This window comes from Hirundo rustica, chromosome 11 (genome assembly GCF_015227805.2).
Source record: "Hirundo rustica isolate bHirRus1 chromosome 11, bHirRus1.pri.v3, whole genome shotgun sequence".
Taxonomy (NCBI): Eukaryota; Metazoa; Chordata; class Aves; order Passeriformes; family Hirundinidae; genus Hirundo; species Hirundo rustica.
Window position 1 is genome coordinate 20,460,290 of NC_053460.1, and position 19,672 is coordinate 20,479,961.

The 19,672-nt window shown below is 43.2% G+C and overlaps 1 protein-coding gene and 1 long non-coding RNA gene across 4 annotated transcripts in view; one reads left to right on the plus strand and one right to left on the minus strand.

Annotated features, from left to right (window-relative positions):
• Positions 1-19,672, plus strand: part of CHST8 (carbohydrate sulfotransferase 8) — a 202,839-nt gene that overhangs the window by 2,453 nt on the left and 180,714 nt on the right. Inside the window, exon 1 of one of the 3 annotated variants that reach the window (XM_040075579.2) lies at positions 1,892-1,945. The exons of the other annotated variants lie outside the window; for them this stretch is intronic. The gene's annotated coding sequence lies outside the window, so the exon portion shown is untranslated. Of the gene's footprint in view, positions 1-1,891; positions 1,946-19,672 lie in introns of those variants that run through there. 3 annotated transcript variants of the gene reach the window in all.
• LOC120757887 (uncharacterized) lies at positions 1,008-2,669 on the minus strand. Its single transcript, XR_005702700.1, has 2 exons — positions 2,408-2,669; positions 1,008-1,898 (listed from the first exon to the last, which is right to left on the minus strand). It is a non-coding gene; the product is annotated as an uncharacterized LOC120757887 (long non-coding RNA).

Below are 19,672 nucleotides of genomic sequence, written 5' to 3' on the forward strand. Positions count from 1 at the left end.
TTTCTAATATGCTTTTTATGTTTCTGCTGAGCACAAACAGGATGGCACAGTAAAAGCTTTTATTGCCATCTGATTAGGCTGCAGTGGGGGTAAGTGGCTCAGGCCAGCAGGGCTGCAGGATCGCTGTGCTGGATGCAGCAAGCACAGAGAAGGGCACGGGATGCTGAGCACCAGCCACAGTCCTGCTCCCAGGGTCATTCAGAGAAACGTTATCAGCTCTGTGGGCAGAAGCAGGATCAGGCCCATTCGGTTTACTGATAGCTGGACAAAGTCATGAACATGTGCTTGGGCTGTTCCTGAACCCCCTCTTCTGGGATTTTGATAAAGGGTTAATTACAGCCAGGGATTCTCAGAGATTCATCCATTTATTTATCTGTTAAGAGGAAGCATGCTATTGATCTTATTCATATGACTGTTTTTCAGGCAGGGTGATTAACTTTCAGTGAAACTGGTAAAAAAAAGGATATAAGAAGAGAGATGGAAAGGAAAGTTGTTGTAAAAATAAGAGCTAGGATGGAAGGTTTCTTTTGCTTTTCTATCAGTATCTTCTGAAACCGTGTAGCCCAAACCCATCAGCTTTACCATGAGGAAAAGAGGAGCATGAAGAGTATCTAGGGCATCTTGTGATCCTTCTGAACTTCATGGCAGGCCTCCATTTTGGCAAGAGCAAGTCAATAAGCTCTCCTGCATATCCATTATTCTGTTCCCACTGATTTTAAAAGAAGACCATTTATCACTGTATTTCAGCGACAGAAATACTAAAATAATGTTTCACTGGGTTTATAAGAGGGTGTGAAAAAGGCAACATCTTCAAGGAACAATTAAGACATTAAGAGTGCGGGAAAATATTTTTAGGAAATAACTAATTAGTGAGAAAATAGGAATTTAGGATCCAATTCAGTTATGAAATGTTCCTCAAACACCCTCTGGATTTTGCTCAGAGCATGTGAAAAAAATGAAAAATTCATAGTATTTCTTGTAGGCAAGACCAGTCATCTGCTTGTCTGTTTTTGTGGAATACTGGGTATATTTATAGCATTTAGTAATGCCAATAACATTCAATGTAAAGAGTAACAGATGAATGTATCGTGAAACAAGGCACAGGCAAAGCAGGTGGGAAACGATTTCCAAAATATTGCAGCAACCAGGCTGGGAGAAATCTAGGAAGATGGTAAACATAGCAGACCTAGTAGCTTCAAGCAAAGGCAGGGTTAAAGGCCCAGGCTGAGCCCCAGGCACGTGTTCTGTAGAGAAGGAGAGCCAGGACTCGTGTGTGTGAGCCCCAGCAGAGGTGGTCTCCACGCCACTCCAGCCTCCGTGCATCCAAGGGCACGGGCGACAGCGAAATTGCACTTGAGCGCAGAGAGAAGAAAGGAGGGGGATAAAATTGTATTGACTCAACTGCAAGAAACAAATCCCAGACTTCCCTAATCAGACAGATGATGCCTAACTAGGGCACAACATGAACCACAAAGAAAGATGGCAGATTTCACAAATTAGTCATGGCAAAAATGGTGAATTTCACAGCTTGAAGTGAATTCTTATTATAGGATGAAACAGCACAGAGTGATTAAGAGTTCTAAGTGATAGGAGCAATAAGCATGTGAGACTTAGTCATCACACAGCAGCTGACATTTGTCTCTGGCTTCAGCTGAGCCACAGGAGCAGACCTGCAGCCTCCAGTTTTTGATGATGAATGGGAGCTGGTGGGGACAATCAGATCCCACAGATGTTTCCTGGAGTTTTCTGTTTCTGTGAGGTACAACCATGGCAGTCCAATAGAGCTGGAGCAGCCACTCTGTAGGGAGACGTTCTGCGGGCAGAGGCTCCGCTCCTGGTGCCACCACTGAAACCTTGGAGCTGTGACGGCAGGACCTCATCTCCACAGCATGACCCCACTGGTGAAGAGCAGAGAGGGAAGACAGCCGAGAAAGGTTGGAACAAGGTGGGGACACTGCTGCAGCACACTCCCTGCCATGCTGGGGATGACCTTCCAGGTCTGGCAGGTGCCATTTTTAGAGCCACTTGGTGCTGGCACGTGCCACCTCGTAGTAACCGCACCACAGCATGCATCCCTAATAGAAAACAACCATTAAACAGTCTATTCCCATTTTCTGTTCTTTCAGGGGATCAAAACCAGTGTCACAAGCCTCTCTCACAGGTGGTGTTGCATGACTTCTGCTGGTAGAACATTTTAATAGCTGTGACAGCACACTTTCAAGGAAATGTCTGTTAACAGATATCGGAACGTTACCCTACCACTTGTATCCCTGCTTAGATGAAGATAAAAATTCTGGAGAAAAATGTCACCGTTATATCTTAATACTTTTGTTTCAATGTGCACATTTCTATCAGAGCTATTGAAAATCCACAGAGCAAAATGGAAGCAAAGTGAGCTAATACCTACCAGGACAAGGCCGCCCTGGAGGATTCCTCCTCTGGCAGACTGTGGCCAGGCTCGGGCAGCCCCAGCAGCCCTGAGCAGAGCCGTGCCAGGGGGTTAACACACCCCGAGCTGACAGGCGGAGCCACAGAGCCTCGAACCCTTCAGGGAGCAGAGCCTGGCAGCTTTCCTCTGTTTATTGAGGGTGTTCCAGCACTGAGCGCAACTGTGTTAATACTGTGCAGGGAGAGGGGAAGCTGTTGAAGTTGCCAGGACTGAAGCCATAGAGGAACTTAATGGGGCAGTGCCAGTTCCTTTAAATCCCACCTGGAACTTATTAGCCATCCATGGGGGGTGGTGGAGCATCTGATTATCCCAGATTATCAAACACTCACCTCCTGTGCAGAGTCCAGCTGCACTGGGCACTGCGCAGCCACAGCTCCACTCCCGACCCAGCACAAGAGGATTTTCAGTTCTACTGTGAAGAAAGACCCCAAGAGGAATTGATCACTCTTGAACAAGGATGCAAACACAAAGTTTGAAAAGAATTATCATTTCTAAAGCATTTTGAAAGGAATGCCCTTGGAGTCCTGGTAAAGAACTAGAAAGGACTTCTAAGAAGGCAGTCAGGGTGAGAGACCCTCTTCTACACTGATTTTGGAACCTGGCAAGCTTTAAGAGATCTTTCGGTAACATTTTGCAAATCAATGCTAATTTGGTGCATCGGAGCTCAGTACTGTGCCAATTCACAATCAAACCCGTATTAACTAGGCATTCTTGGGGAATGCTTCTAGCTCAAGGTCCATTAAATATGTAAACCTGGCAATTATTTCATCACCCTTAAAATCTGTAATTTGAAATATGCATCAGAGCACCAATACATGGTCTGTCAGTCTTCATCGGAATGAAGTCTCCCTCTCTTGAAAGTGCAGGTCCTGGGCGAGGGGGCTTCATGTGTTTGGCATGAAGACAGGAGGCAGGAAGGGACCGATGCTGCCTGCAGTGCTGACATGGAGAAGCACAGCCACCTTAAGATCTGCTGGGGCCTGATCTGCCAACCACCATTCACACAGCAACCAACCTGGAGAGAGTCAGGAAATGTTAAGTAAATGGAAGTCCTCGAGAGAGCACTAATTACTCGCCTTGGAAAGGTGGCCGGATCAGCTGCGTAAACTTTCTGAGCGCTTTTTGAACCTGAGTGCCTGTGATCTGACATCCACTTAAAGCTAGGAGCTAAATAAAAGTTGCTTTATTTTTAAACAGTTGCTAATTTAGCTAAAGCTGCAAGAGATCCTGGTCTTTAAATCTGGGTTCCTTTAATGCCTGCACAGAAACACTTTGAGAGGTTAGTTTCTCCTTCTATTCAATGTAGTCCTCAGATACAGATCCCCTTCAGAGTTGGGAGAATCACAGCAGTAGTTAGCTGGTGATGTGTATATTTAGATGACTGACTTCAGGCACCTATGTTTGAATATGTGATTTAATATGCCTTCATTTTTTGTGTCCTGAAATGGGGATACCACTTAGCTCAAAGAAGATCAATTAATTTTTGTGTTGCTTTTAAGTTCTCTAATGGAAGATGTTACATGAATAATTATTTAATATACTTTAACAGTTTTTTTTGCATGAGCTGCTTGATCTGTATAAAGCATATAAATCAGTATGAGCTGAATTAGTAAAATAAGTTCAGAAATCTAAAGAGTGCATCAGAAGTTAGACTAGTGCATAAAAAGGGGTAAAAGCTAAGTTGCTCTTTCATTGGCAAAAAACCGAGAGATTGGTTTTTTTGTGAACCTTTAGACTTCTCATTTCTCAGGAATCACAAAATCCATTTGTGAAGAGATCTAGGAAATAAAGAAAGAAATTGTACAAGTGGCATCCTGGTCAGTAAAGCATGTGAGTCTGCAGGCACATAGACAGGATGATGCCATGAATCTCCCCTTTGTGTTGCAGTTCAGAAGAGGAGTTATTTTCTTCATCTGAGCAGATGCCAAAGGCTCAGAGAAGGGCAAGCGGACAGAATGCAGCCCCTTTCTTGTAGCAGAAATGTATTTGCCTGGTTTCTCAACTAACAGAAGAGAGAATCCCGTCCTAATCTGCAGTGATGAAACCTCTTCATTATCACAGCGCTGGGTGTAAGGCAGAGCATGACCAACTATTATTTCATCCTTCCATACCCCGGTCCAGAACTTATTCCATCCAACACAGATTTCCACATCGTTCTAGGGAAAGTTCCTTCCCTGCCATCTCTGTGATATTTTTCAAATACTTACATGCTTTTTTCCATCTTTCCCTGAAAGCAGACTTTATCACACTCACATCCAAAAACCTCCCTCTACAACTAGAGAAGCTAACTTATTACTTTTCTGGCTTTTCTTACCAACCATTATTCAGATCCCATTGTTAGTGTTTCTTCCAATAATACCAAAGCCCTGTGACAATGTTTTAACGAGTCACTAACAACTTACTAGCAAAATAATTCACATCTCCCCATTAGTTATGGCTGTATGATCCACCCAAGGAAGCTGCTGTCCAGTAAATTACTGAGCTGTCTGCCTTCACGCAGTGCTCCCCAAACTCTCCAGCATCTCTTCAGTGCTTGCTATCACCTAACTTAGGGCCAAGACAAAGGGTGGCAGCTGTTTCAGCACTTAATGCCAGTATTGTTTTACAGATTAGGAGGAGGGGATTTCCTTTCGAGATGCCACTCTTCCCACTGAGACTGGCAGCAGTATTATCTCACATCTTTTAATACCAGTCTTGGAGTTATCGGTGTGACAGCAAGGCGCAGAGATTTCTTGATAGGGAAAAATTGCATGAACGATTTCTTTCTTTATTTTTTTCAACGTTTAAAATCTTAAGTTACTTTTGAAACCCTGAATTAATTAATTATTCCTTTTCTCGTAAACACTGTAATTGTGTAATGCTTTGGGATAGCACTGCCCATATTGTTCTGTGTATGCTGGCCCTCCTGCAGGTCTCGGTGTCTCCCACAGCATTAGATGTTGTACGTGCACGCAACACATGCGAGTCTATAGTTCACATAAAGCTCTTCTATTCTGTACCTCACACAGGAGGGCTACAGCACTGATGGCAGTCAGTACATAGTATCTGTAAAAAACAAATCATCACACCTGCACTGTGTTCTTCTGATACATTTTCATTAACCTCAGTTGCAGCACTTTTACTTCAAAATACTAGAATCAGCTTGTTATTCTACTTTTAGTTTACACTGGGAGAAACCTCAGCTCAGGGTAATGTCAGGAGATTAACTGAGGTCTCTGTTATGGTAGCAGCATGTGTTGCTACCACAGAAATTCATCTGGTTTTCATAAATATTTGATAGGGCTCTATCATCCTCATCATCATTTTGGGCTGGTTGGAAGAGGAACCCCCCTGCGATTGCAACCCATTTCCGAGTTGTCACGAAAGTCACGGTGATATTTCAATCAGAGTGTTCTTATAACAGATTCCATTCAAATTCTGTCTGAAAGGGAGTTAAGGTTTCATCCTGCTGCTTAGAGAATGATATGCTAAATGCAGCTTCCCATGGTCTTGGCTGCAGTCCAGCACTTTGTAATTTATAGTTCTCCTTCCGAGTTCTGGCAGTGACCTTGGGACTGCACAGTGAGGTTCTCCCAGCTCCGGCACTTTTTGCTAAAGCACCGTCCCGGTGTCTGTGCCCCCTCCCAGGAAGCACAGGGCAGCAGCAGGGCAGCTCCTGGGGGATCCAGGGCACTGCTCTGGCACGTGGGCAGGAGGGAGCAGCAGCACAGGGGACTGCTCCTTTTGTCTTCTTTACTATTAGGAGCAAATCATGGAACGTTGTTCTTAAATGACAGAAATTATTAGCTAGCTTCAAAGCATGAAATTCATTCACAGAAGAAGTTTAAATTATATTAGCCAAAGGCGTTAGCTGCAGAGACAGACACAAAACAACCCTAATTTGAGATCTCCAAACAGCTGTTGTGCCTTATGTATTTATATTGAAAAAATAACTTGGAAGATTATGTTACATGCAATTAAATTAAAAAAAAAAAAAAGTTTTAACATTAATACTGATCTTATTGATAGCACACAGGGGGTGCCTAAGATGCTTTACTGAGAAATGTGTGTGTCCATGGCCAGAGGAGCTGACAACCCAGATTGTAACACGTGCCACTTTTATCAGAAAAATTGTGTAATTGAGAGAAATTATTGCCCCTTGAAGATTACATTCATTATGGATTGTAACAGAGATATGTCTTCAGAATGACTGCAGTTCCCTTTGGTTAAAGAGCTATTCAGAAATACCAGTGTTTGAGCTCATGGACATAGCTGCAATTGTTTTAGCAGAGTTAGTGAGGAAAAGCAATTTAGAGGAAAGCACAGCAAAGCCATGCAGCTCTTTTGGTTTTTTATTCTTTCCAGATTTTTCAAGGACATATCTGCTGAAAGTACTTGTTTGTACTTACCTATTTGGATTCCTTAGGATGGGGAATAATTTTAAAATAAAAAAGGATGACTTTTAAAATAATTATTTTAAAAATTATTTTTTAAAATTTTTAAATCATGATTTTAGAAGTCTCTTAGACTTCTTATTTCACCAGTAATTGCCATGGATTTTCTGCAAAACCAGTGATATGGATTTAGCTTTGAAACGAAGGAAAAACAACTCGTCATTTTTTCATTTGGTTTTCTAAGTATTGCATCTGACACTTTTAGCAATTGGCATTTACCATAAATGAACCTTGCCTGTAACCCAGTTGTACCCCAGCTGTATCTCTTTCTTCTATTACCTGTTGTGAAGACAGCAGAGAGTCATTATGTTAAGTAGTTCTTGGTAAACAATAAGCCAGCAAACCCAAGAAACTCCCTTTACTAGGTGCTCATCACCAAGATAGCGCTGGCAAAATGTCCCTCAGCTCCCTGACCGGTCTAAAACCACTGTCCCTCCACTGCAGAACTTCAGCAGAAATATGTTTGGCTGGTTTGCTTCACTTGTGACACCACTACAGTGAAATGATTACACCTGTGGGCAGTGCCCAGAGGTGAGGTGTGTGGAAAGGCCCCAGGGCAGTGGTGCTTTTTGTGCAGAGACCTTTCCCAAAAGGAAAGGACAACTGGCAGGATTTATGGCAGGTTTCTGTGCAAGAGGTTTCTGTGCTCTACACTGAGTATTTATTCTGGCAGTAGCTCTAATTGTGCTGTAAACCACCCTGGGTGCTGGTTGCTGTGTGCCCAGGAGTTTGACTAGAAGCCAGCCAAGAGTGAGCTCTGTGATAATGGTGCATCATTTCACCGCAGGAGCCTCATGCTCGTGGGTAGCAACAGCCTTGTGCTTCCTCCCACGCTCCTCTGAGCAACCGAATCCCCTCTCCAGGGTGTCTTCTGGACTATGAACTTGCTGTTGTTTGTTATTAGCACACCTTATGAAGTGTGAGGTGTGTATTAGATACCTTTCTCTCACATGTTAGAGAATTAGTATCAGCCTGTCTCCAACCCAGCTGACCCCATTCCCATGCATTTCTAGGGCAAGGACATAGCGGGGAGAACTTGTGCACAGGGGACCCACCAGCAGAGCTCATCGTTTCCTCCAGGAAAAGTCCTCCCTTTGCAAAGTCCTGCTCAGCCATGGGGATCTCCTCACTCTTTCAGCGGAGACCACTCAGTGTTGGTTTTTGCAGTGCTCTGAGCAGAGGCAATGGTTTCTTCCAATTTTTCAGTGTTGCAAAGTTTTTTGTATGATCATTGGCATTATTCATGCACACCTCCAGCTCCTCATCCTTAAGTGACTTTGAGACTTCCTTCTATAATCCATCATGTCAGCAGCCCTCTCGGCTGGCCTTGCCTTAGTAACAACTGCTTCTTCTTCCAGCAGTTCTCCTGACACCTCTTATCAGAAAGCTGAGCTCAGTAAGAGCTACATGGAATTCATCCACATTTGGATGGGAAGGGAGGGTGTGTGATGGATAAAGGAGATACGTAAGAGAGCATCAGAGGAAGCAGCTGGGCTAATTCAAAGAAGCTCTGCCTTGCAATTCCACGTATCATTGTGTGCCATTACCTGGAGCAGAGCCTATGAGACCAAGGATCACTCGTTCCATCTGAGCTGGCTCTTGTGTGTCTGCAGAAAGCCTCTCTGCTTTTTCCAGCCATAAACCATCTCACTGGCTGCACAAGCCTGGCAGCTATGCCACACTGGGCACTTTCCCTGTTTGGCTATTCAACTGCTGTTACTTTCTTTTCTCAGGGCTTCTTTTCCCCTCTAATATCTCACCTAAACTTTTTCTTTCTTAGCTTCAGGCCATTGCTCCCTGGTCTACAATTTTCTGAGACTGTGAATAACTTCCTTCATTTCTGTTGTTCCTTAGATATTAGACTGTGGTCATGTTCACCTTAAGCCATCTCTTTCCCTGGACTCTATGAATTTGGCTTTCTCAGCCTCTCCACGTGTTATGTTCTCTAATCTATTTGTCGTTGTCCTCCTTTGGTTTTAGATTCTTTTGAAGTTTCACATCATGGTTTTAGATGGCTGTTGTTTGTATTGACTTACATGCGCTTCCCACAGTTAGCTGTATTTTCTTACCCAGAAGGGCTATTTTTGTTTATATTGGTTTACTTTATGAAATTAGCTCTCTCCTCTCCAAATTTAATTTTGCAAATAGAAATAACTCTCCATTTTGCTGCCAAGGTATCAACAGGAAGCAGTAAGACTAAAAAGAAGGCAACTGGTTATAAAGCCTCCTAAGTAAGTTCAATTTTTGTTTGCTGCAAAAACTTTGTATGAGTTCGGTGCAGCTTCTGCACATGTAACAGGGAGGCTGGAGTGTCCTCAGGATTCTCCCTGTGCCATGTGTAAGGACCTCTGCCATTTTGGAAAGTACTATCAGCTCTCTGTCCACAGACAATCAGTTTCTCCAGTAACATATCTGAATTATCACCAAAACATGAATTTCTGTCCTATGGGAAGTTCTAAGTTTGGGGGTTTTTAAAGATTAAAAAAAAATCTCAGTTTAAAAACTTGTCATGAAATATAAAATTCGGGGGAAGGAAGTTCAGTTTGGTGAAAGCAGAATGACTCCATCTAGATGATTTTGATTCAGCCTGGTTCCTGTGATTTGGCTGTACTGATGAATCTCCCCCTGTCTCAGTCCCAGCCCTGCCCTGAGCTCTCCCTAGCAGAGATCCCAGGGCTCAGCCAGCACCAGCCTCCACCACACAGCGCTGCCTCTCTGACCTTGCTGCTTTCCCTAGATAACAAATCTGCACCTGACAAATGTGAAATGCAGAAAGCCTCAGGAAAAGGTAGGATCCCATCATGGAAAAGGAGACCATGCCTGGGAGTGAGATCTTCGTATGGTGAGAGAATTGCAGTTCCCCGGAGCAACAGGGAGGTTGAGGAGAAGGGAGCAATTTGAACCTAACTTTGTAAAATGAGGCCATATTAAGATTCTAACGATGTCAAAGATCTGAGTGATGGAAACAACCTTCTGCACTGTGGCGCGTTGGGCTCTGTGGACATGCTCAGGACTAGATTTCTGCCCCTGTGCCATTCCCTGTGTACAGCCTGGCACTAATGGTGTCCCTCATAAAACACAAGAATCCATCAAGCGAGCACTGCTCTTCCAGCTTCCTCCTTGTACACCCCCAGCACTCAGCACCAGTCCCTTGCTCTTTCTCCTTTATTCTGTGAAACCACTGGATCGTTTTGTCCTGGGCTTGTAGTGGGGTTGCAATTAGGTTCTCAGTTCTGAAAATTCATGAGAGAAAGAATACCTGTAATAATACAGTTTTTAAATAACTAATTCTCAGAACTACATTGACTTATTGAAAAAAATCCCCTCCAATAACTATTAATAGCAATGCACATGAGGACTGCTGGTGTAAAGCACAGGACAAACTTTCTAAAATATCTCCTTTGTACTGTATCAATATTCATTTGTAGTAATACTGCTGATTTCACTGGCACTTCACCTCACTCCGCGTCAGCAGAGCCATGACAGATTCATAGGACAATACCAAGTGAACAAGTAACATCTGCAGAGCCCATTCCTGCCAGAAGAATTGGCCTCTGAATATTTCTTTTTTTTTCCAGTCGTTGAATCAGTAGGGGGAAGAATTGCTTCAGTTGTCCAAAAGACAACTCGAGTGTTTAGTTTTTATCACTGACACAGAAATCTTCAAAATGAAAACTAATTTCCAGTACAAAAATGACTTTTTTTACTTGTAAGTGTCAAAACAAAACATTTGGACTTTTTAAAGTTCAGAATGTTTGTCATGTTTAATTAGTTGCTACCCTCATTTAAAAAAAAATCAAGAAGCAATAAATAGTTCACAAAACAATAAATGAAAGATCCCAGCAAGCCGCAGCAAGAATTACAATGAAGCGATTGCCTTTTAGACAATCAGTGTTTTTAATGTACACTGGAATGCACTTTGGAAATGGGCTGTTGCATCTGTCTTTTAGTTAATTATTAAATTCAAAATGTTTGAAATATGTGTTGTAAGATGACTTTATTTTAATTTTCCCACCAGAGACATTGACAGCTCCTGGATGATACTGCACCGAACTGTTCTCTTTAATGACATTTTCTTTTTAATAATCATTGATCCACGTGAAATTGTCAGTTCCTAAATAGGAGCTCATCACTCACATTGCTTGTGAAAGCTCTGTCAAGGGCTGAGCATGGCACAGATGATCTCCTTGTATGCAAGTTCACCATATAATCACGTGATCATTAGATATGATTGGGATTCTAATACTTTGTGGCTGCTCTAAATACCACAATATATCAAAATACCGTGTCTTTTGTTCATGTATGCTGACAACATTCTGAAAGGTAAGGTAAAATCCTGTGATGAGTCATAAGCAATAAAAACTGATTTAGAAAAGCGGTATTTCCTGTCTGTCCCCAAGAACAAGAGCCTCTCATCTCCATCTCCACCTTGTTTGGGCCCAAATATCACCTTTTTCTTAGCTGATTGTTTAAAAGGTTGACCATCCCAACGCAGCTGTTCATGCAATAAGATCACAAAGGTTTTTGCCATCCTTCAGCAGATGACAGGGGTGGCTTAGCCTGTCTGGGCCCTCAGCACGAGCCCTGGTCCAAAACCCAGGAACAGGCTGCGCTCTTTGCTGAAGGAGCAGGAGAGCAAAGCAGGGTGAAAGAGGGAAGGGAGAGGCCAAGGAGCACGTAGTCCATGGTGAGACACCAGTCCATTAACTGGTTTTGCCTCTCCTGGCCTCCCTTCTCTGACATTGCTCCCAGCATATCCCTCTCCAGCCCCGCACTGACTGCCAAATACACTAAATAAAACCAGGCAAGGACAGCAGCCCGTGCACCTGCTTAAGGCAAGAAAAGAGGAATCTGGGCTGTCCAGGGGCCCTGGTGAGGCAACAGACAGGAGGCAAATGGGTAAAAGGGTGCAAGGGGCAGGTGTAAATTCGAAACCTAGAGCTGAGACACAGATATAAGAGTGAGAAGCCAGACAAGCTGAAAGGGAAGCTGCATCCATGTCCCAAGGGATTCATGGAGAACAGAAGGCTGCCTGGCTGTTAAAGTGTCCTTTCAAGGACACCAAGGAGGTGTTTACAGCAGTTCACAGCAGTTCCTGGTGGCAGAAACAGGATGAGTCTCCCACAGGCTGGACCTTGAATCAGTCAAAGTATGACAAAAGCCTTGCTTTTCCCTCTCACTGCTCTAGGTCTTGTCCTAGAGTCACCTTGAATGTTATGAAAGCAAACACCTTCTGGAAACGAAATTGTAACTTGTGGTATAAAAGCACACATGAAACCCTAAAAAACCACAGACATTACAAAATCATGTTTTAGTGGGTCTGGTCCTAAGGAGCAACTGTGGCTTCTAGCTGTTGTACAGAGCCTTGAGAGGCATCATCCTCTTTATAATTTTAAAAAGAAAAGACATCAACAGTGTTGTGACTTCTTCCCGTTATAGGGAGTGCTATGGGGGAAGAGATGGGGAAGTCCTCCCTGTCCTTTCTCAGAGAATCACCTGGATTAGGGAAAGGGGAGTCCTTTAGGACCCTCCTAGATACCACTACTACACTTACTCCCTTTTAGTGATTTCCAGCAATTCTCACAGATTAGTACCCCCTCAGGACAGTTCTGCTCACAGACACATAATGCCATTTTCTCCTTCCCTCAGCATCTCCCCTGAACTGGTATCCTTGGGAAGGACAAAGGTTTACAGTTCTTTGGCCTTTCTCATCTTGTAAGCTGCACTCATTCTCTGCTGCTACACAAACAATAAACCAGGCACCCGAGCAGGGATTGTCTTAGTAATATTCCATTTCTCTGTCAGACTTTAGGTCAGGTGATAATTTTGGGTGAGGTATTGTCTGCAAAGACAATGAATGCAAGAAACCATCTTTATCCAGCAAAGGATAAACTAGATGATCCAAGTGATTTTCTCTGTCACAATCTATGTTTCTACTATGGAATAAACTCCTGGATGAGGAGAAGGATTTATTGCTTGGATTGTAGCGATGGATACTTCCAAAAAAGCTCAACTCAGGTTATCTCCTCACTGCCTCCTAAGGGCAACATGTGTCCAGCAAAAAAAGGGTATTTCCCTGCTGTGCAGAGATAACCTGGAGAGCACAGCATATTCCCCCTGAAGGGTGGCACAGATGGCAAGGATTCTTGGTGTGGATGGCTCAGGTCATGAATATCAGCAAGAACTTGAGGCAAATTTTGGCTTTCTTTGTTTTCAGGCTTTCTGAGATGTATTTCACCGTAGGACGAATTTTTAGGACTTGTGTTCTAAGAAAGCGCTAGGAATACTGGAGTAGAGAGAAGAGTTCTAGGGAAATGCATGGATTACAGCTTTTCCCTTCCCGAGAAGCCTGAACCACATTCACAGCCTGTCCATTACCAACCTCAGGGCAGGAAGAAATTTGCAGTCCTAATGTCAGCAGAAGAATCCTCCATGAAGCAGTCTGCTTTTAAGATCCTATTCATTATACCGTAAAGGTCTCACAGGTCAGTCTGTTGTTTTACTTTTTAAATGAGAATGCCATAGTCCAGCTCATAACAACAGCGAGGTACCAGCCCTCAGCCTTGAACATTTGTTTTTCCAGACAACTGAAGAAAAAAACCCTTTAGTGGGTTCAACAAAGGGAACCAGAGATAATTGTTTATAGTATATAGACATGAAGGGGACTCGTGGATGTTTATACTTCCCAGACTGAGAATGTTTTTCAAGGGAACAGGATGTTTTGAGCCTACAACATCCTAATTTTTTCTGTGAAATAAAACTCCATAGTATCACAGGGTCAATGGTTTTCTTCTGCTGTTAGCCCTTCAATTCTATTAAGAAATTCTTGAATATTCTTTCCCTGCCTCTTTTCCCTTTTTCTTTTTTGTTTGTTTGTTGTTTGTGGTTTGCTTGTTGTGTGTTTTACTTACCAGATATAGAAATGCTTCTCTTAAAACACTGTAGCCAGTGAGTGTCTGTAGCTGACGCTGGATAAAGTTGTCATTATGATTTAGGATTTCACTAATTGTGCTTTAATATTTTTTATATTTTGCAAGAGGTTTTTAACTTTGATTTTGTGGGTTCATGGAATTATTTAAAGTGAACGGGCTTTGCCATACTGAAAGGATATTGAGGAGAGCCTGTTGTTATTACCATGCAAGCCAGACAGTCTGAACACTCTTTTAGTCAGATGTAAATCCACAATTATAAATCACCATGTGAAGGGGAATAACAATCACTGCATTTTGACCTATCACCACAATACTTTTCATATAAATATACTGACAGAATAGGAAATTTAGGTGTATTTTTTGTGTCTTATGCAGTAAACATCTCTTCGAAGCACCATTTGTGCTAGACGTCAAGAGTATCTCTGAATAAGAACTACTTACAAAGAGGAGATGGTGCCAGTCTTATGCACAGCAGAGGGATTAAAAAACCAAAAATTTCTACAAACTGGGATTTACAGCATGTGTAGTTGTGTACATGTAATACTTAAACAGTTCCCTCTGCCTCGCAGAGAAGAGCTGTCCAGGGAGCTATGGGGCAATCAGAGTTTACTTCTTACTTTGCCATGGACTTCCGTGCTGTTTTCTGCAAGTCATGTAATTTCATTGTGCCTAAGTTTCTTCATCTGTGAAATAAATCCTTCCAATACAATTGGATCAGCTTCATACAGCAAATTATATCTGATGCTGAATCATGTCTTTTATCTCTCTATCTGCCTGCTTATTTTGATTGTGAGCTCCTCAGGGCAAAGACTATCACTTGAAGCCTCATATAATAGAAGTGTCTTCAGCACCACAGATCCCATTCTCAGGGACTGGAAGCTTCGTGTAATAAAAATAAACAAATGTGATCAGCCACGGGAATTAAAATAAAGCATCCAAACCAAAGAAAATCTATACTTATGACCTTCTCTCATGAATATACTGGCCCTCAAAACAGATACACTGCTTAGTTGTATCCCTGGGCAGATGTAAAACATTTTGTTGTTTGGCCAATTGGATGTGTTAAGAAAAGCTTTCTTGCCACAGTAGAGCCGTGTAAGAATGAAATAAAGACTGTAGTCTAGGAAATGGGGTAGTCAATATTTCAATGACCTTAACAAGGATTTGGAAAGGAACATTGCTATTCCTGAACGTCTATTTTCATTTGTTGGAGCAGGTTGGCTAGTCTAAACATATCTGAGCTGGAGAAAAACTGGGGGGAAAAAAATGGTTTTTCTGGTGACACAGACACATGGGGGTGGGATACCTGGAAAAGAGAGCTGAGAACACAAACAGGTCTGCCTGTTTCCAGAGCCAGGGCTACCAGCCAGGTGTTGTGGCATACTTAAATAGCACAGAAAGACTTATTTTAAAAGTTCTTTCTTAGAAGGCAGGAGCTAAAATTTTGTTCTTACTGAAAATGTCACCTCCTGATACAGAATAGAGATACAACCTGAATAGAAACATGACAGGGATTTGGTCTGCTGAGCAGTTTCAGAGCATGTTTACCATACTTCATCTGGTCAAAAAAAATGTAGAATGGCAAAGATGGAAATATTTTCCTTTTTTAATGCCTAGACTTGCTAGATTTGAATATTATTTGCAAATAAATACAGAGGAGATAACAGGCTTATTAGGCTTTAGAAACACACTTGAAAACTGTGGGAGGAGGTGAGGGGTCATCGAGGTCAGTCCCTGCAGGTTAAGCAGGAGCTCTGCTCAGACAAAGTCAGTGTCTCCCATTCAAGCTGGTTGCAAGTGCAGAGCCCAAGGTTGTGTCCTAATGATAAGCTCGTGATACATTGCTCATTATTTTCCATCCATATTAAACTAATTTTATTCCTAGAAGAGGTCTCTGGGGTCAGCAGACACCCCTGATTCCCGTTTCTTAAATGGCATTAACACGCCTGTTGCGGCGTCTCGGCAATTTTGCTTGCTGGGCCCACATTTTAAAGAATATTATTTTCTTCCAGAAAAACATTTCAGTTCTTGCAATCAGTGCTTGTTTCTGTAAATTAAGGAATGAATTGTGCCAAATTGTTCTCCTCTTCTTCTCTCTTCTAGGGCTATTTGCAATGTAGCTTGTGCTACTGTCAGTACATCCACTGCGTGCTTTACAGGAAAATGAAACCATTACACACAACACAAATTGCTAGACCTCTTTCATAATCACACACTCTTAATTGGCATGTAAGCACCGAGATCCCTGTAATACATGCAGTAAAATGTCTCTGACTCATTTTTTTCTCCCAGGTTGAAAGGTCAATGAGAATATTTTTCTTTAATTTGACAGGCACACAAGAAATAATGCAAGACTCATTTATGGTCAGGTAATGCACAAAGAAATCTATAAATCAAGCTAAGGGGAATATTAGATCATGCTCATATCTGAACCCATCTGGCTTAGTTCACGAAAGAATCAATATGAGGCAGAGAGCTCAGTATTACTTGTGATTTATGCTCTTGCATCTAAGGGGAGAAACATTTGCAATTTTTAAGTCTCTTCATCTGAAACAAAAGGTGAAAAAGAAACTATGGTTGGCTATTACAACACATGCAATAGGTAAGTGATATGGTGACAGATTACAGCTGCAGGGGGAAGGGATGGTTCTTTCTACTTAATGAGTCAGCACATTGTTTTAGTATTTTCATCTTCACATCCCTCCCTCCCAAAATGTATCAGTACAGAGCTATTAAGAAATAAAATTGGCTAGATTTACACAAGTTTGATCGTTGTAAATGAATTGCAATTGATAGTTCACGGGCACAGTACTGTTAAAAAATACAGCATATTGTAACATACAGTTTTCTTCACTGCCTTTTTCAAATACTACTTTCACTAATAAACCCCACACCTCAAAACCTGACATGGCTAAACACTAATCCTGCCCCATACACCATCGTATGCACATAAGCTTTTGATCCTTTCGTGAACACCCAGGATTTACATGAAAGATTTCTATTTCTATAGTACATCTCTCAACTAAATAAAATCTCCAGTTGGCCTCGAGTTGAGCCTCCCCAAGAGGCAGGAGGAGGAGTGTCAGACGGCATTGCTGAATGCTGCGCCAGTGCACGGGGTGGGAGGCAGAGGCAGGGAGAGAGATCTCACAAAGCAATTAGGGTATGAAAAACACTCTGCGGTGATGGGTGCCATAAAAGCGTCAGGGGAACTGGGGCAAGTAAAACATCCATTTCAGCTTCAGTGATTTGTTTTACATACAGTGCTAATATTCTTCATACAAATACCAAATGCAGTTTAATTTAAATCTCTGAAGCCATTTAGACTAAAGTGAGAGCCTGACATATTTTTCTCCCACCTAATGTGTACAAGAAGAATCAATAATTTTCCCAGTATAATTTGATAAATTATTACATCAGACATTATTGATCCAGTCAGAGAAGAAAGAGGTCAAAATAATGGAAATCAGTTGGTTGTGATTAGAAATGCTTGGGATATTCATTTGGAAAAGGTTGATAACTGAAATCATCTATAGGCTTTACGCTTTCTGATTTAATAACTAGAATAAGCCTTGCTGATCCAAAGCAAGGTTACTTGTATAGGTGTTTCAGGGGGTTGTGTTGCTGAAAGCCAGTCTATATGTCATCTGTATGTGTTTAAATTATATTTTAGTTCAGCACACTGAAAGCATTGATTTTAAACACCTGCTCCTTTCAGCCACAATTTTCTACTGCATTATGCTGCTGAGAACCCTTAGACTTCATTCTGGTAGTAGGCTTATTACTCTTTCAGGTATTTATTTTAAAGTTTTTCATATGTTTGTGTCATTAATAGTAATGAATGCACAATTACTTAACACCCGCTTTATAAACACTCTGAAGGATCCAAGAGCCTCCCACGCAAGAGGCAATTGTGTTGGGGCTGTGTTATTGACTCCCTCTCGGGTATGTCCTTTTAGCAGAGAATTATACAGTGTCGCACATTTCAGTCCAAAAGACTCCAAAATGTTTTCAGAAACGTAACTGGCAGTTAGCAGATACCATCCTCCAGCCCTGGGGGCATTGTCCGGCAATGGCCTGGCAGTGCAGAGCCCTCAGCACTGCACGCCCAGGGAGCTGAGGCTGCCGTCTCACTCTCTACGCACAAGAGAGACAAAAGGAGGTCGGACGGGATTCATCTGGGCGGGACACAGTCAGGATACAATAGCCACAGCTTTCTCTCCCTTTGTCTTCATACCGCCGGAGTTATCTTCTACTTTGGGCTTCCCCCGTATTTTTCTTTGTTCCCTCACTAGATTTACTGTCCGGGCACTATTCCCCTACCTGGGGTTCAGTTTCCTTTTTGCAATCTCAGCCTTCCACTTCCGTGCTTTTGTTGTTATCGCGGTCTGCAGCTGCCTGTTCTCCATGAGACTCCTGCAGCAAACACCCCGAGCCGCAGCCCTGCCTGCCTCCCCACGGCCCCGGCTCTCCCGCAGTGCCCTCAGGAGCCCCGGCTGCGCGCTGCCCGGCCCCTGCGGCCCTGCCCGGTGCGTGCCTCTCTGCCCGGGCTGTGCCGCTGCCCCTGCCCGGCCCCTGCGGCCCTGCCCGGTGCGTGCCTCTCTGCCCGGGCTGTGCCGCTGCCCCTGCCCGGGCTGTGCCGCTGCCCCTGCCCGGCCCCTGCGGCCCTGCCCGGTGCGTGCCTCTCTGCCCGGGCTGTGCCGCTGCCCCTGCCCAGCCCCTGGGGCTCTGCCCGGCCCCTGCGGCCCTGCCCGGTGCGTGCCTCTCTGCCCGGGCTGTGTCGCTGCCCCTGCCCGGCCTGTCCCTCTCTTCCCCGCCTGTCCCTCTCTGCCCGGCCTGTGCCGCTGCCCCTGCCCGAGGCCTCAGCAGCCAGCTGAAGACAGCTGGAAACAGGCTGCAGCACTGACAAAGAATCAACTCACCCACCCCTTGCAGGGACATTGGATGCTCTAGGTAAGAGCAATACCTGCCAGCTGCTTGTAACAAAGCAGTGGACCTGAATGTGTTTCACCTGCTCTCTCACAGGTGGCATTTTGCTGGTGCCCATTGGAGCAGGCCAGAGCACTGCTTCTGGGAAGGGCAATTTAACTGAGCAATACAATATAAGTATTATTACCATAGCCCTGAATTGCAAAAGAGAGTCAGAGCTCTGTTACATCTCTGGGAATATGGGTGTTGGTCACATCCCATCCGCTTCAAATGTCCTTCTGGCACTGGAAATGTGTATGTGCAGATATGGCTCATTGAAAGTTAAAAATTTTCATCCTATCTTCTTTCCTCACTTGGAATTATTCCAAAATTTCTCTTGAGCATGAGAAACTAAATATGCTTTCCTTAAGGTCTTTAGAAATTCCTTGCTGTGGTTCTGGTGTAATAAATACCAGCTGACATTTGAGTTGACAGTAGTTACAAAGCCTGGGCCACACAGGACAGCAGTATAGTGTGAAAAATTAAAACGTCTGTAGGTACTGCTTATTTGCTGAGAGTAGAAGGAGATCCTGAAAAATAATTCTATATTTCATCCCAATCATCCTTCAGCATGGCCAATGTCTAAAGATATGTGTGCTTTCCCTTGCCAGCAGCGCATCTAGCAGGCACAGCAGCTGCGTAGGAGTTTTATAACCAGGGTGACAAAAGTCATCTCCCAGACAGGTAGAAAATGATACAGCTCTATGGCACATGACTGGATTGATCATACCTGCTCTCCACCTATTTGAGGGTACAATAGCAGAGCACAGCAAGTTATACTGGCTAACTCAGTGTAGCAGCATCACAGCCTCTCTGCGGAGTCATGGTTATGAATCTCCTTTAGAGAGTACAATGTAACTTTTCCTTCTGGATAAGATCTATTATTTTTG